General features: G+C 43.7%; 1 long non-coding RNA gene across 1 annotated transcript; it reads right to left on the bottom strand.

Moving 5' to 3' along the window:
- Positions 1-8,458: 8,458 nt before the first annotated feature.
- LOC147578635 (uncharacterized) lies at positions 8,459-11,260 on the bottom strand. The gene is made up of 2 exons (XR_015255460.1): positions 11,007-11,260; positions 8,459-10,373 (listed from the first exon to the last, which is right to left on the bottom strand). It is a non-coding gene; the product is annotated as an uncharacterized LOC147578635 (long non-coding RNA).
- Positions 11,261-15,116: the final 3,856 nt, after the last annotated feature.

Raw genomic sequence — 15,116 nt, 5'->3', positions numbered from 1 at the left:
CCAGGGCAAGGAGAAAGGCGACTGTGCAGGTATGTGTCTGAGAGTTAAGGGGACAGAGGGTTGGGAGTGAGAAGCTTGGGGAAAGAGAAGTTCCAGAGACCCCACGTGTGCGTGTCGTGGGAGGAAAAGAACTAAAAAGGAGAAGAAAGGGGATTTTCCCATGTATTTCTGTAGATTATGAACTGGATCCCTTTAGTGTTCCTTGAGAGAACAAGTAAAGATTAAAGTTTCTTTTCAATTACTTTCAGTTAACTGAAACTGGATTGGGTTTCTTTCAGTGATGCTGCACTAAGATTAAGTCATAAATCCTGAGGGATTTATTTGAGTTGCAAACAGTGTGATATTTCCGGTTTTTCCTCCTCTCCAGTTCCCTGTGGTCGAATATGCTGCTGAGCTGCCACCCCTGAGGCCACCCTCAGGAAGCTGCTGAGACCACCATGTCTCCCCATCCCGGTTCTACTAGAGCCCGGTGTCAGGAGGGGAGTTTGAGCTTTCAATGTCTAACGGATCATTAATGAAATATTCTCCCCGCATGTGTGTGTGCTATGTTATGTTTGCATGTGCTTATGTGGTTACCGGTTGCCTGAGTTTCACAAGGATTTCAATCAGTTCGCAATATTCTACAAGACGGAAGCATTACAGTAGGAGGAAAGAGGCAACAGGGGAGGAAGGTGTGTCTGTGAGTTCGGGGCCTTTTGAGTTACAAAAATCAATGCCCTGCTCTTCTCCATGTTCAGTGGGCATCCTGGTGAATGCTAGCCAATGGCTTTTTTTGGAATTGAGTCCCCCCGTTCATGATGGCCTTGCTTTTCTTGAAGATATCCTCAGACTTACATATCAAAATAGGTTCTGGTTTCCATTTTTCTGCATGTTTCATCGTGATACCTTGTAAATTATCCAGGTGCTTGTTTCTATGGTTTTGAGTCCTAGTTTTGCTCCCATTTCTTAGAAATAGCATCTTTCTCAGACTGCAACGGATGTTCACACCTTGTATTTTTTAATGTTTATTCATTTCTGAAAGACAGAGAGAGAACACAAGCAGGGGAGGTGCGGAGAGAGAGGGGAGACACAGAATCCGAAGCAGGCTTCAGGCTCTGAGATGTCAGCACAGAGCCGGATGCGGGGCTCGAAGTCACAAATTGCGAGATCATGACCTGAGCTGAAGCTGGATGCTTAACCGACTGAGCCACCCAGGCATCCCAAAAGTTCACTTTTAAATGGGAATAACGAACTAAAGACCAGTTCTTACATACTTCTGAGAATACACATGAAATGTTATTTTCCAATAGTTTCTCTTTTAGTTTTCTTTTCCCAGCGACTTTTTCTCTTTATCCTTCTGAGAAGTGTGTGTTTGACATTTGCTGAAATTCCAGATACTAAACGAGAAATGCCAGATGATCTCCTTGCCATTCAATAAACCTCTCACTCTTGCCTTAAAAGTTGACAGGAAACATTATTGTGACAGAGTCATTTGCAACCACGAAAGGACTTTGTGAATTGGCAAAGGATTTTCATCGACATGGGTAGGTGCTTAGGCAGGAGGTTATTTTAGTCTCTAAATTCACACCTTCTTTGTAAACTCAATGTTCAGTGAGAGAAGGTGATTCTTCCCCTAGTTTATCTAGTTTCTTAGAGCGTTCTTAAACTGCATTTCTTTTTTCCTTCATCAGAGCCAGCATTTCATGGAGAAGAAATAGGTAGTCGCCATTCTATAGGATTTGAGTGCCCAGAAGGCCAGTTTCTTCTGTAATAGCTCTACCACAGACTTATCTTCCTGTAAAGAACAGAAATTCTCACCAATAAAAATTATCCAACATCTTATTTATTTTTGTGTCCCAACAAGAGACATACAACACTGTGGTTTGCCCAAATTAGGCAATCATCCAATGTATGTTTGTGCAATGGAATTGAGTTCCTTTGCCTGAAGGCAAAGGACAATTGAATTAGTAAATAAATAAACAAATATGGCTAAATGGTGAGGACTAGGGCTTGAGAGTTTTCTACATGTTGTCCCAGGATCTTTTTTTTTTTTTTTTTAATTTTTTAAAAATGTTCATTTACTTTTGAGAGAGAGGGAGATAGAGTGTGAGTAGAGGAGAGGCAGAGAGAGAAGTAGATGCAGAATCCGAAGCAGGCTCCAGGCTCGGAGCTGTGGACACAGAGCCCAACGTGGGACTCAAACCCACAGACAGTGAGGTCATGGCCTGAGCCAAAGTCAGACGCTTATACGACTGAGCCACCCAGGTGCCCCTGTCGCAGCATCTTTCATCCACCATGGACTGTATAATCTAATATCGCTGAATGAAGGCCAAAAAAAAAAAAAAAAAAAAAAAAGGCTCAAATTTATGAATATCAGATATATGGAAAATAACGATATCAGGTTTCTAAATGTTCTTGACAGGCAAGAACAATAATGAACTGACTAAAATGATCAAATTTAACAGGGATAAATAAAAGGTCTTACAATTGTGCTTAAAAATCTAACTAAAAATAGGCAATATAAGAGAGACCTAGTTTCACAGCCTTGGATGTTTTAGTCAGTAGGAAGTTTAACATTTTCTAGGCCTACCCTATTAAAAAAACCCGATATCCAGGGATGAGCTGGAAGTGAAAACCAGCAGGAAAACAAAAGGCAATCATCAGAATCTGGAAAGGTAAACAGGACACAGTTTAAAAAACAAGTCAAGGAAAGCAACTCAGTATAAAATCCATGAATGACAACTTGGTGCTTGGCACTCTTCACCGGGTTCTCTAGAAGGTCGAGCCAGGGGCAAGAACCAAAGTACAAACCCAGGGTATGGGGGTGGTAAAAGAAAAAGGGATAGAAGATAAAGGAAGACGCAAATCAACACGAGATGCATGTGTATGCTGGCCCTGCTTCACAAATCATGAAGAAGCATAGCAGGCATGTCTGTTTGGCAATTAGGACTTCTCCGGAAGGGATGCAAAAAGGAAGAAAGGATGGGGAATTTCTCTGGCTCCTTCCTTTCTCCTGTTTCCTATTGAGCAGGAGCCAAGTGAACTCCCCACTTTCAGCTTGCATTATCCAGCCCCTCAGTGGCTGTTCGTGAAACCAGATGCATCAGGTCAACTTTTCATCCAAGATTGTAAGCAAAGGAGCAATTTTCTCAGCAGAGAAAGATGGTGATCAAGAAAAGCCGAAAGACCCACAAAGTTTTGTCTGAAAGAGTCCCCTTTTATCTGCTTTCAAGCACATATAAGATGGGCAGACAAGGCAACCAAAAGAAGCCACACTGGGCCAGAGAAAGGAAAACCAACAATGTGGTTTCCAAAAAAAGCTATTGCCATCATAAGCCACACACGTCTGTATCAGTTCTTCTATCCCCAAAGAATGTGAAAGACCCACTATTATTTAGTCACTAATAACACGGCACTTATAGGCTTGTTCTTCTCAAAGGCTTATCTGAAGGTCTCAAAAGATTTACTGTTTCCAAAATACACAATTGATAAATTGAATAAATGTTTAATTAAACATCTACGAAATGTATCATGTCAACTTCATTCTTTGTTATATTTAGTGTTCATATATATTTAATTACATTTGAAAAAAAAATGTATAGGTTAGATTCTCTTATTTATTTTTAAATGTTTCTTTTTGAGAGAGAGACAGAGAGAAAGCAAGGGAAGGGCGGAGAAAGAGGGAGACAGAGAATCCAAAGCAAGTTCTGTGTTGTCAGCACAGAGCTGGATGCAGGGCTCCAACCCACAGACTGTGATATCATGAGCTGGGCTGAAGTCAGACGCTTAACCACCTGAGCCACCCAGGGACCCCTAAGTTTTACTTAAGTAATCTCTATAGCCAGTGTGGGGCTCAAACTCACAACCCCGATATCAAAAGTTGCACACTCCCCTGACTGAACCAGCCAGGAGCCCCAGATTCTCTCATTTTATAAGAATTCCTGAATGTGTGTGATGTTTGCCAAGAAAGGATTGCCAATCATAAGTTAAATGAGTTACTCTTATAAAAAATTGTATTTTGAAAGCACATGATTTTTTAAATCCCTTCAAAAATTTTACCCTAGAAAATGCATTTCATGTGGGCTATCACTGTACTTAACTATGTAATATAATGTATAAATATGTGTAACTATGTAATATAATGGATTGTCAAAAGAAAGGGGTTAACACTAAGAACTGTCTGCTATGCCGGGAGGGAGCAGATGGTCTTGTCTGCCATGGACAGGGTACATGGGAAGGACAGGGTACATGGGAAGGACATACTTCATCACTTACAGGTGCTGCCCCTTAAGGGAACACCCTCAAACTGGAAGCTTTAGAGTCTGTACAAACATCCCACCTATCAGCCATTGGCTCATCCACACCAAGAATGTATTTATCTCTGATAAAGTAATCAAGAAGAGTTACTTTATCTCTGAGCCACAGTTCCTCATGGCAAAAGCCAGTCTGACAATGCCTACCTTGCAGGAAGTGGAGAATATTATAGGGGCTAGTCCTGGGCCTACTACACAGTGGACCCTCAATAACTCTTCTTAGCAAGAGTGTTTTCATTGTGAAGTCTGGAGGAGGAGATCCAGATTGTGGAGGCCTCTCTGTGTTACAAAAAGTTGAGAAAACTGAGTGTTTTTAGATTGAACGAAAGAAATGAACACAAATGGACTGAAGAGCCCTTAGGTCTAGTTAACGTCGTACATGACACCATAAACACTATAAAATGCAGACAGAATGAATTAATGAATAAATTCAGAAATTAAAGATAGCTGGGTTTTTTTAATGTTTATTTTGAGAAAAAGAGAGAAAGAGAGAGTGCACATGAGCAGGGGAGGGGCAGAGAGAGAGGAAGAGAGAATCCCAAGCAGGCTCCATGCTGCCAGTGCCGAGTCTCACATGGGACTCAATCTCATGAGCCATGAGATCATGACCTGAGCCAAAATCAAGAGTTGGACTCTTAACCAACTAAGCCATGCAGGCACCTCAATAAGCTGGGTGTTAGTGCAGAATTGGCTATAAGGTGGGCTCTACATGGCAGAACCAGAGCCATGGCAAGGAGTGGTCTCCTTATTTTTAAGAAACAACTTCATCACAACTAGAGCTGGCCCAAACTAGAATCAGCTTCCCTGGGAGGAGCTGAATTTCCCATGACGAGAGATGGGGAAGAGAATGGCAAGCTAGGATTGAGGGCTAGATGACCCCAGAAGTTCTCCCAACAATTTTTACCTTTCTCTTACACTAACGTCAAACAACCTGATCGTCAGTAGGTTCTTAATTGTAATTCCCAGCCTTACCATCCTAGCACTGAACAAGCCGATGAGATCAGGCCTCTGGTATGAACACAAAGAGAGAAATGTGCTAGCCTATCTGAGAAGAACTCCCACCCGAACGGATGTGAGGCACCAGGAAAAAGAATGGGAGAGGTGGCCTCGCCCTGTCCTTTGAGCAGCTGTTACTGCTTGTCTTGGCTGCTTTCTGTTCCCTGATGAATGTAAGTCTCAAGGAAACCATAACCACTTAATAAAATACCGCAGGTAGGAGTGAAAAAGAAGCTGCCCAACCTCTCTGCAACATGGCTAGAAATTCCTAGATGAGATAGAATTTAATCTACGTGCAGTCTAAATCGTGTAGTAATGGGTAAAAAACCTTTTTCAACAATGCTGATTTGTTCAAGTTGTCACAAGGCACCACAGTTAAAACGAGGTGCCATTTCTGTGATGCTTAAAGTTGACTTTACTTTGGGGGGAATGGCAGGAAGTGTCTGGCCTCTGTTGCTCTTGGAGCTCTAAGGTTACTATTTAGTTGCTTGGCTTCGCTTCACGTCTGTAGCCCCTCAGCGCCTCTGTTTGACTCTCTGTGTTTGATATTGACAAACTGTTAGTTATTCCCGAAAAGGACAAAGTCTATCTGGTTAACTATGTCGACTTCGCATGAACTAGGATGGCCTGAAGCAAGACAATAAAAGACCTAAAGAGCCACATGGACATGTAAGTACCCGTGATGTGCCATCGCCTGTTTGTCTTCAAGTTTGCCTCACCTGTGGCCACTTCTTCCTGCCCTCTGTCCTCAGCAACAGGTCTTGGGTTTTGACTTGGGAAACAGGGCTGAGGCCTTGCAGGCAGGACCACAGAAGACCTCCCGTTTAGGTCTGTTTATATTTTGCCCAAGAAAACTGCAGCGAAATCATGACCACATGTTTCTTTGTTATCCTTGGCCCAATCACGGAAAGAAGCTGATTTTCCAGCTGAGCCACGACCTAGCACCTGGATGCAACTCAAAATGCCTTTATTTTTCTCTTTGTGTCAGCAAAGTGGTAGCTCTGTGCTTGTAAGTAGCTGTGATGTCTGGTTTACTGGGAAGTTCAGGAGACCTAGATTTAGGTCTTGAATCTGATGTTCTCTCATTGCCTGATAATTGGATTTAAACAAAAAAAAGAAGAAGATAACTTTATCTCTTTGGGTCTTAGGTCCTAATCTGCAAAACTAGAATAAAAATCCCTTTTGCTACCATTATTCAATGATGTGAAGAGAATGAATGTGAAAATGTGCTCCAAGCAATCCCTGGCTTTCAGCCTTAATAAAACATTTTATTAAAGCTCTGCCCTGAATGTAAGGTGAGTCCACTGAGAAACGCCCTGAGTTGTTTTCCCAGCAAGGACGGGGGATATGTGCCCTGTCCCCCTCACAGTCTCACCTGGTTTCCCCGGGGACCTGGCAGACAGAGTTTGGGGTACGGTCCAACTCTGGGAATCAGTCTCTTTTTCCCATTGTGTGAAGCTAATTGGCCCTTATGGAAATTGGACCCATGCCCTCGGACTAATTAACGCTATTGCCTACGAGCTCCAGTGGAAGGAACTTCCTCAGACTTACACTCATTTTATTTAGTAGATAGCAATTTGCATTTTTAAAAGATATCTTGCTCATAGCCTCTGGCCACTAAATATGCCTCAGATTCCATGCACACTCGAAGCAATGCAGCTTTAACATTACACTCTGGCTCCTGAGGTCTTACCAGCTATTTAATACTTGTTAATTTGTCAGCATGGCATCAGTGGAGGGAGGGAATAAACTAGGGGTGTAGCCCTCACTCTGCCACTAAGTAAGTGACCTTCCTCGAGTAAGTGATTAGCCTCACTAGACCTGTTTCCTCATCTTTAAAGGGAGAGAGTTAGGCGAAATGATCTCTAATGCCCATTCTAGGTTTAAAATTCTATGATCTTTACCATTACATGCTCTGGGAAAGTGCAGCTTCATTAATAAATAGCAGCATTCACTGCCTGTAGGAGAGAAAGCCTCAGTTAATAACTGTGTCTTCTCCTCACACGCCACACACATAATTCTTCATGAGAGTTAATGGGAATTAGAAACATCACTAGCAAAACAATCGATGCCCAAACCTTTAACCCATGACCTCCCGGTCTGTCATTTCGTTGCCTGTATCTGGTCATCTTTCCTAACTGGGGCAACCTTAACCCCGAGCAGAACAGGCTGAGGGGTGACGGACGTCAGGTCACCCTGACCTTTAGGGGGAGGTGTCTTCTCATCAAAGGTCAAGTCCTCCTGGCACAGCAGAAGCCAAGACAGATGGAGAAGGAAGGGAGGTGAACACCTCACACCCCATTGTTCACGGAGTCGGTAGCCTGGTCTGAAATAAGATGCGTGGGAGGGAATCCTCTTGAAGAATTTACAGGGTGGTTTTTTCACGTGCTGTTTTCATGAAGCATTTCACCATACACCATTGTTACTATGCACACCTTGTGATCTGCCATTTAGGTTATTAGATCAATAGGGCCTGGTGATGAATTATACATGAAATTGGTGTTATTTAACCAATACCACATAATTTCAGTTAAAGTTCCTGGCTCATCTGTACCCAGGAGATTGGAAAACCCACAGTCTAGGGTTGCACCTCCCGTGAAACCCTCAGCATTTCTCTAGCAGCATGGACAGCTGTGCACAAATGCAGTCCCAGCAAAATCTGCTGTGGTTTTCTTTCCTGCAGGAACCAGAGATAGCAAACAGGAGAAGTCACATGTAAAGGAGCCTTTCCTGCCTAGCACCGGCCGGACACTATCTGGGATTTCTCACTGTTCCCTGCATTCTTACCCTTGACCCTTCGGTGCTATCCAGTTCCCCCTGTGTCAGTTCCCTCTGAAAGTTGTGATTTCCTCTCCTGACAGGCGGCAGGAAGGGGAGAAAGCTGCGAGCCAACCTTTGCTCTGAGAGCACTGGAGGGTTATTAACAAAGGGGACACATGACAGGGTGTTCTCAGGAAATATTGATAAAGTGAGAAAGAAAATGAGGAGAGAGATGCCTTCACACCACCCCCGCCACACACACCTACACCTACACTCACTGTCTCTCTCTCTCTCTCTCTCTCTCTCTCTCTCTCTTAGATTGAAGGATGTGGCTATACAATGGGGAGAAGATTAAAACCTATCTCATATGGAGTAAATGAGTCAATCAATGTAAAGACCTTAGAATATAGCCTGACATAAAGTAAGTGCTTTATTAAGAGTGAATTACTGTTAGTGCTTTATTACTAATTATCATGTGATTTGGGGGAAAGTAACCATACACAACAACAGACCATTTCTCACCTTGATTTTGCTCACATTATGGGCAAGAAGACCCTCAACTCAGAGGAGCAGCAATATACATGTGTTCCCATAGTCCTTTGCTCTTTGACTTTGTTCTGTTCTTGCTGATTCCAATTCTTTCCCGCAGATCTTGGCCTTCGGTGGACATTAGACTATCCAAGCTCTGCTGCTTGCATTTGTTTTCATTTAAAATTTTTTTTTAACATTTATTTATTTTTGAGACACAGAGCATGAACAGGGAGGGTCAGAGAAAGAGGGAGACACAGAATCTGAAACAGGCTCCAGGCTCTGAGCTGTCAGCACAGAGCCCGACGCGGGGCTCAAACCCACGGACCGTGAGATCATGACCTGAGCCAAAGTCAGACGCTTAACCGACTGAGCCACCCAGGCGCCCCATGTTTTCATTTTAAAAATATATTGGAAGCACAGGTATAAAAGTAAGAAACCTGGATCTGATCTCAACCCAGATACTTACCAGCTAGTTAACCTGGGACAAGTTCCCTAGCATTTCTGAGTGATGGCTTACTCACGCGTAGAACAGGGCAGTAGTGTCTACCCTGACTGCCCCATGGCATTATCATGAAAATCCAATGAGACCCTATAGTGTGAGAAGACACGGGAAGAGTAAATTGCTATAGAAACATAAACAGAGTCTAGGCAGGTGTTTGAGTTAGCTTTTATACCGCGTCCAACACTGGTTACATAGTTTTTATTGATAACGAAGATTTGTCACTAGGCCCAGGAATAGCTACGTTGCGTCTTATCATACCCGCATCATCGTCTTCGGCTCTCAAAAATCCCAAGCCAGACGTGGAAAGAAAGCTTAGTTCAATACTCTTCAATACCGCCATTTGCTAACTCAGATGCCTGCCTTTTCTTCTCTCACTAAATTCTGGCACTATAATCAGGTTGCAAGCTCCTTCTGTTTCAATGGAGGTTTTTACCCCTTGCCTTTAATGTAAAATGACAGCCAAATCTTCAGAAGGTTTGGTGTTAAGATTATGTCTTTTACATTCCTACAGTCTCTGTTGTTTAGTTCAGCTTGTCAGGCTGTCAGATAAAGGCCCATGGAGCATTCTACAAGGAATTATTAATGAAGATTCGGCTGGTTTTTCTTCTGGAAACGGATCACTTCACTTTTCATCTCACTGGCTTTTTACATTAACACACTAAAAATAGCTGTGAGTATTCCAGAGAAGGAATTATCAATATTTGGCAGTGTATTCCTTGCTTGTTAGATTTGGTTCTTTCCCTATCTAGGGCACAGAAAGATGAATAAATCTTAGTAGTATAATCCCCGAATCGGGGTCCATGTATTTTTACTCGGAACGTGAAGAACTGAATCTGGTCTCGGGACCCCTTGCTTTAAGTATAGACCTGACTTTGTTTGCCTGGAAAATCACTATTTAAAACACAAAATTTAAGGACGGTGGCTTAAGGAAAGTAGCCCACGTTGAACTCACACCATACCAGCCCAACCGTTGTCCTTCCACAAATGTCCGTTCAGGGTAACGTTGACAGCTGAAGCTCCATAGCTATTGGCTGGTAATCCACACGGTCTTATTTGTGCGCTTAAATTCACCGAGGCATGTTGCAGTCCTTGGCTCTGTGGACTCCACTGAGTCCTCCTTCATCCCAGCTCCTCTTTCACAGAGACAGCCACGTGTGTCAGAATATTATATGGATGGAGTTTGACATCTTTATTCATCTTCTATTTATGGGATGAATGTACAGTGAAAAGGTGGCTTGAGACCATCAAACCCACGTCTAGCTGTGATCTAAGAGGAATTTAACGTAGGTCTCCTGAGGTGAAGGAAGAAATGAAAGAAAGAAATGAAGTGCCTGTTTCAATTTAATACTTTGGGCCTTTTTTTTTTTTTAAGAAAAAAAAAAAAATCAAAAGCCTGGGACCTTCCTTGGCCCCCTGAAGTTTTAGGGTTTTAGATGCTCGGAGATACAATCTGCACAATTTCTTGGCATCTGTTTTTACCAGACAATATATTACCACTATAAAGTAGCCTGAACAGTGGAGTCCTCCCTACTGGGGGCCCACTTCAAAGGCAATGTCTGAAGCCCCCTGATGCTGGGTGTGGGTGAAAAGCACCGATTGTTGTGTTTGGTTTATTAATTACTTAAAACAGAAACGTAAAAGCTAATTTTCTTCTCAATTTTTTTATCCTGTGTTCCTTCTTAGAGTTAACATCCTCCAATCTGTTTTCTGTCAGAGGAGTGACTTTAGTTCCAAATATTGGTGTGATGTAATTATTTAACGCCTTTTAATCTGGGGCTAAGGGCATGTCTTGCAAGAAGTACGTTGCTGCCTTGTCCAAGATTTAGAAAACACGCATTTAGAAACTAAGACAGACCAAACCAATCTCCCGAAGTTATACCGTGAAACATGAATAGAGCTAGGGAGAGAACCGAGGCTTCTCTTACTCAGTTTCACCACGAAAGGAAGATTCTTCCCAGAACATCGGCAACTCTGGAATCCCCTGAAATCTGAAGAACACGTCCCCCTGCGTCCCCACGAACCAAACGTTCCAAGTTCTACTTGCTGTCAGTTGTTTCACCCGACCACAGCCTGCTTTGTGCTGCATATTTTCTCAAAACTGAAGCAAGTCAACAGAGTTCTCTGTGGTGTGAAGCAAAACAAAAACACCCCAAAGTTCATGTGTTGTCACCAGACAAAAATTTGCTAAGAACAAGCAGAAATGAGGAGTTAATGGATCCCATATGTGGCCACTAACCTAGGTTTATGAGATTTTTTTTTTCCAGGAGATTTCTGAAGAGTTTCTTATAGCACAAAACAAGATCAAACATCCATTTTCCTGTCACACAGGACAGCGCATGATCAATCCATCGGTCCCACCGCCTCACCCCACATTTATCTCTGTAAACACGGAAAGAAAAATTGGCCACAGTGTGTGCTTTGCGAGGAGGTGACTGCACCATGTGGTATCGGGGAGCGGGAAAGCGTTTGAAGATGTAACCCGTTTTCTCACAACACGAGTGGACCGGCCCGCACAGTCCCCGGGTTGGCATTAAATTCATCCTAGACAGCCGGACTGATCAAGCAAAGGTGACAGCTGTGGAATTTTCTTCATCTAGGAAGATCGCACGTATGCAAAAACTAACTGTTTTCCTCAAATGTCAATCAGCCCCTTGAAGTCTCAGACTTCATTCAGCGGTCAGGGAAGGCATTTCCTCTGCACATATTTCCTATCGTATTGGGCAGTTCAGCGACGCAGAGTTTCCGCGCACGTTAACCACATTAGGCACAGGGTGGGGGAGAGATGGGTGGTTGTGCTTATTGTTTTTGTTGTTGTTGTCGTCGTCGTGCTTATTGTTTTTGTTGTTGTTGTCCTCGTCGTGGAAGGGGAGGCAGGGCAGCTGTTGGGGCTCAGACGGTTTCCATTGTTATTGTTTTCTTTCCCCTTTTGTGTGTCCTGAACTCTGAACTGCAGAAAGGAGACCTGCACTTCTGTTAGTAGCACGGCTTCTGCAAGGAAATTCCAACCGCTAGAATGTCCCGTCAGTTGCAGAGACAACCGCAGCAGTCTCGGAAAGAGGTCTGTGGGGTGGTTGCTGGGCTCCCGGGCCACTTCCCTCCTCCCTCCGCATGGAAACAGAACCCACCAGACAAGTGGGAGAGGGGGAGGGAACCTGGCTGAAATGTCTGGCCCCGAAAAACGAATGCTTTGGGATAAAATGTCCCGTTAACCGGTTAACCAAGAGCACGCTGGCAGCAGAGGCTCAAAGCACCCCGCGAGGCCCCAAAGTCTTGGGCTGCTCCATGTGACAGAGAGATGGGTCTCCCCCAGACAGGTTCACAATTCCAGAGCCGCCCGAGGCCATTTGGAGGGGAAGTTGAACCGCTCACCTTGTGAGGAGTCAGCGTGATCTGTAGAGATAATGGAGCGTTCAGCCTGACATCCGAAACCCGGTGTATCTAGGAAGAATGGATTCTTGCTGGGAGGGGAGACAGTAATTGTTTTTAGCATGACAGATGAGACATTCTGCAGATTCCCCACACCTGGGAAACAACTCCTTCCCGGTGCTCAATATTTAAATGAAGGTGTGCAAAGTCTTCAGCTCCTGTCCGTCTCCTCCTTCAAGATTACTTTTAAAGAAGAATGTCCTTCCCCTGTAATGTTACACAGAGAGAGGCAAAGGTGGCATCAATTTTAGAGGATTGTTTGCTTTTTAATCTGATCAAAACAATTAAGTCACGGAGAGTCATCTAAGAGACTGTAGGAAACATTAATCGCATAGCTGGACTGGGCTTCGTGACTGTGGGGAGCCTCGTAAATAACCCTAGGACTTGAGCCGAAGAATATAAAAGGGGAGAGAAAACAGAAGCCAGTGGTGAAAGATCCCTGATGTCTCCTTTGAGGTGAAAGTATATAAATATATAAACAGTTGGTTCCCTCAAGGTCATTTACAGTTTAGTCCCTCCTCGGGTGTTCCCATTTAAAGCTGTGGTCAAGTGAATTAGCCAGAGATGTTACTATTACTTGAAAAGAAAACCATCATTCCTATAAACATGCCAGTCTCAAATTGAACGTGTGTGTGTGTGTGTGTGTGTGTGTGTGTGTGTATGTGTGTGTGAGTGAGAAAGAGAGAGAGACAGAGACAGAGAGACAGAGAGAGAGATGTCCCTCCCTCAGTCTCCTATCCCAGGGTGGACAAGATATTTGACCTGCATAAACATTCATTTGGGGAAATGCAGCACTATTTTCTCCTCCTGCTGACCTAAAGCCTCTTCTTCAAAACATCAAACCAAACAATACACAGAATAATGTTGCCTCTGAGAGGGATTTTCCCTCTCATTTCCCTCCCACTTCTGCTAGGTCGGTCTGTCTTTCTTTCCCTCCCACCCTCCAGCCCCTCCTCACCCTCCCCAGCAAACTCTGGAAAAACAGTAGTAACTAACATTTGTGCCTTTGGCAATAAAACCACAGGCCTCGCAAACCCCAAATGGCAAAAAGACATTTCCATTCCAATCCCAGTTTTAAATTAAACTGTAATGAAAAATCAGCAGTGGCAGCTGGGACCAGAGACACTGATTGTCTCTAGGAACAAAAAAGGAGGGGAACAGAGGGGGAGAGGAAAAAGAAAAGAGACTGCAAGGAAGCCTCGCTCTGGTAATAAAGCAGCTGGTAAACCTTCAAGTAAAAAGAAATTAGAAAAACAAATCTAGTATAGAGACAAGCAAAGATGGCTGTTTCCCTCTACAATCACAGTGAGGCGGTCACAAATCACCCACCACTTTATGAATGGACTCAGAGGGGGCAGGGAAGGAGGCAGATGTGTGAGCCTCTACTGACACCTGGAGGAAGATCAGGGAAATTCTCAGGGGTGGGGCTGGGGTGGGGGGGCAGTAGTTGGCCCCACCTCTGTGTCCTGGGAAGGAGTGGGGATTTGGGCTTTCCTTAGGATCTGTGATCTTAGGCAATAGTGAGGGATCTAGAGGCTTTCTGGAAAAACAGGAGGACCTCATTGCCTCCATATTCTCTGTAAATAAAAACTGTGTGTCAAAAGCATTTGACTCCAACACAAGTTTTGTTTGTACCAAGGAATGTGCAACCTGATTTTTTTAAGATGTTTTGCTCTTTGCTTGTATTTTTTTAATGTTTATTTATTCACTGAGAGAGAGACCAAGAGAGCAGGGGAGGGGCAGAGAGTAGAAAGGGAGAGAGAGGATCCCGAGAAGGCCCCGTGCTATCAGCGTAGAGCCCGATGTGGGGCTCGATTGCACAAACCGTGAGACCACCACCTGATCCAGAATTAAGAGTCAGACCAACTGACTGAGCCACCCAGGTACCCCTTTTAGCCTGATTTTTAAAAGTGTATGTATGGCATAGGCACCTAACCAGAAATGAGGGGGGAAACCCCAAGATTCGAGCATTTTAATCTACAGTTTTCTAAACTTGCAAGGCTCTGCAGATCATTCAACATGTAATTTATGCATATATATCTGAGTGGAGGTGATCAGAAATCCAGAAAAGACCTATACTAATCTGTAAGCGTCAAAGATGCTGCCAAGTAGTTAAGGATCAAGACAGTCAGTGGACTTCTAGGTTACAGATAAGAACTAGACCCTGGGAAGCCAGCTTCCTGAACCTTAATTTGTTTCCAGAGCACTTCAAGAAGCTGATGAAGTTAGTGGACCCTACCCAGAAAAACCCTCCACTACAAGAGTGTGTGTGTGTGTGTGTGTGTGTGTGTGTGCACACAATCGTAGATGCTCACAAAACCCCTTGGGCCAATCTGTAAGACCCAGGTTGGCTTCTGTAAAGAAACAAAAGCAGAGAAAGACTGCAACCCATCCACAATGAAGACTATCGTGATCGCACATGTGAAGAAACTCGGATGAAATTTAAAATGACGATTGCCTATTGAGATGTCAAATGAGAATTCTTTACAGATAGGAAAACTGCCGAAACCAAAACCACACAAGAGCTGTGCAGAATAAACGGCTCCTTTAAAGCATGCCCTTGTGATTGCGACTTACTCTTGATAGACACTGGGGAGACAGACCTATGA

Source organism: Puma concolor, chromosome C1 (genome assembly GCF_028749965.1).
Source record: "Puma concolor isolate L17-30 chromosome C1, mPumCon1.1.hap2, whole genome shotgun sequence".
Classification (NCBI taxonomy): domain Eukaryota; kingdom Metazoa; phylum Chordata; class Mammalia; order Carnivora; family Felidae; genus Puma; species Puma concolor.
The sequence above is the reverse complement of the archived record's forward strand: the minus strand, read 5'-3'. Positions and strand labels throughout refer to the sequence as shown.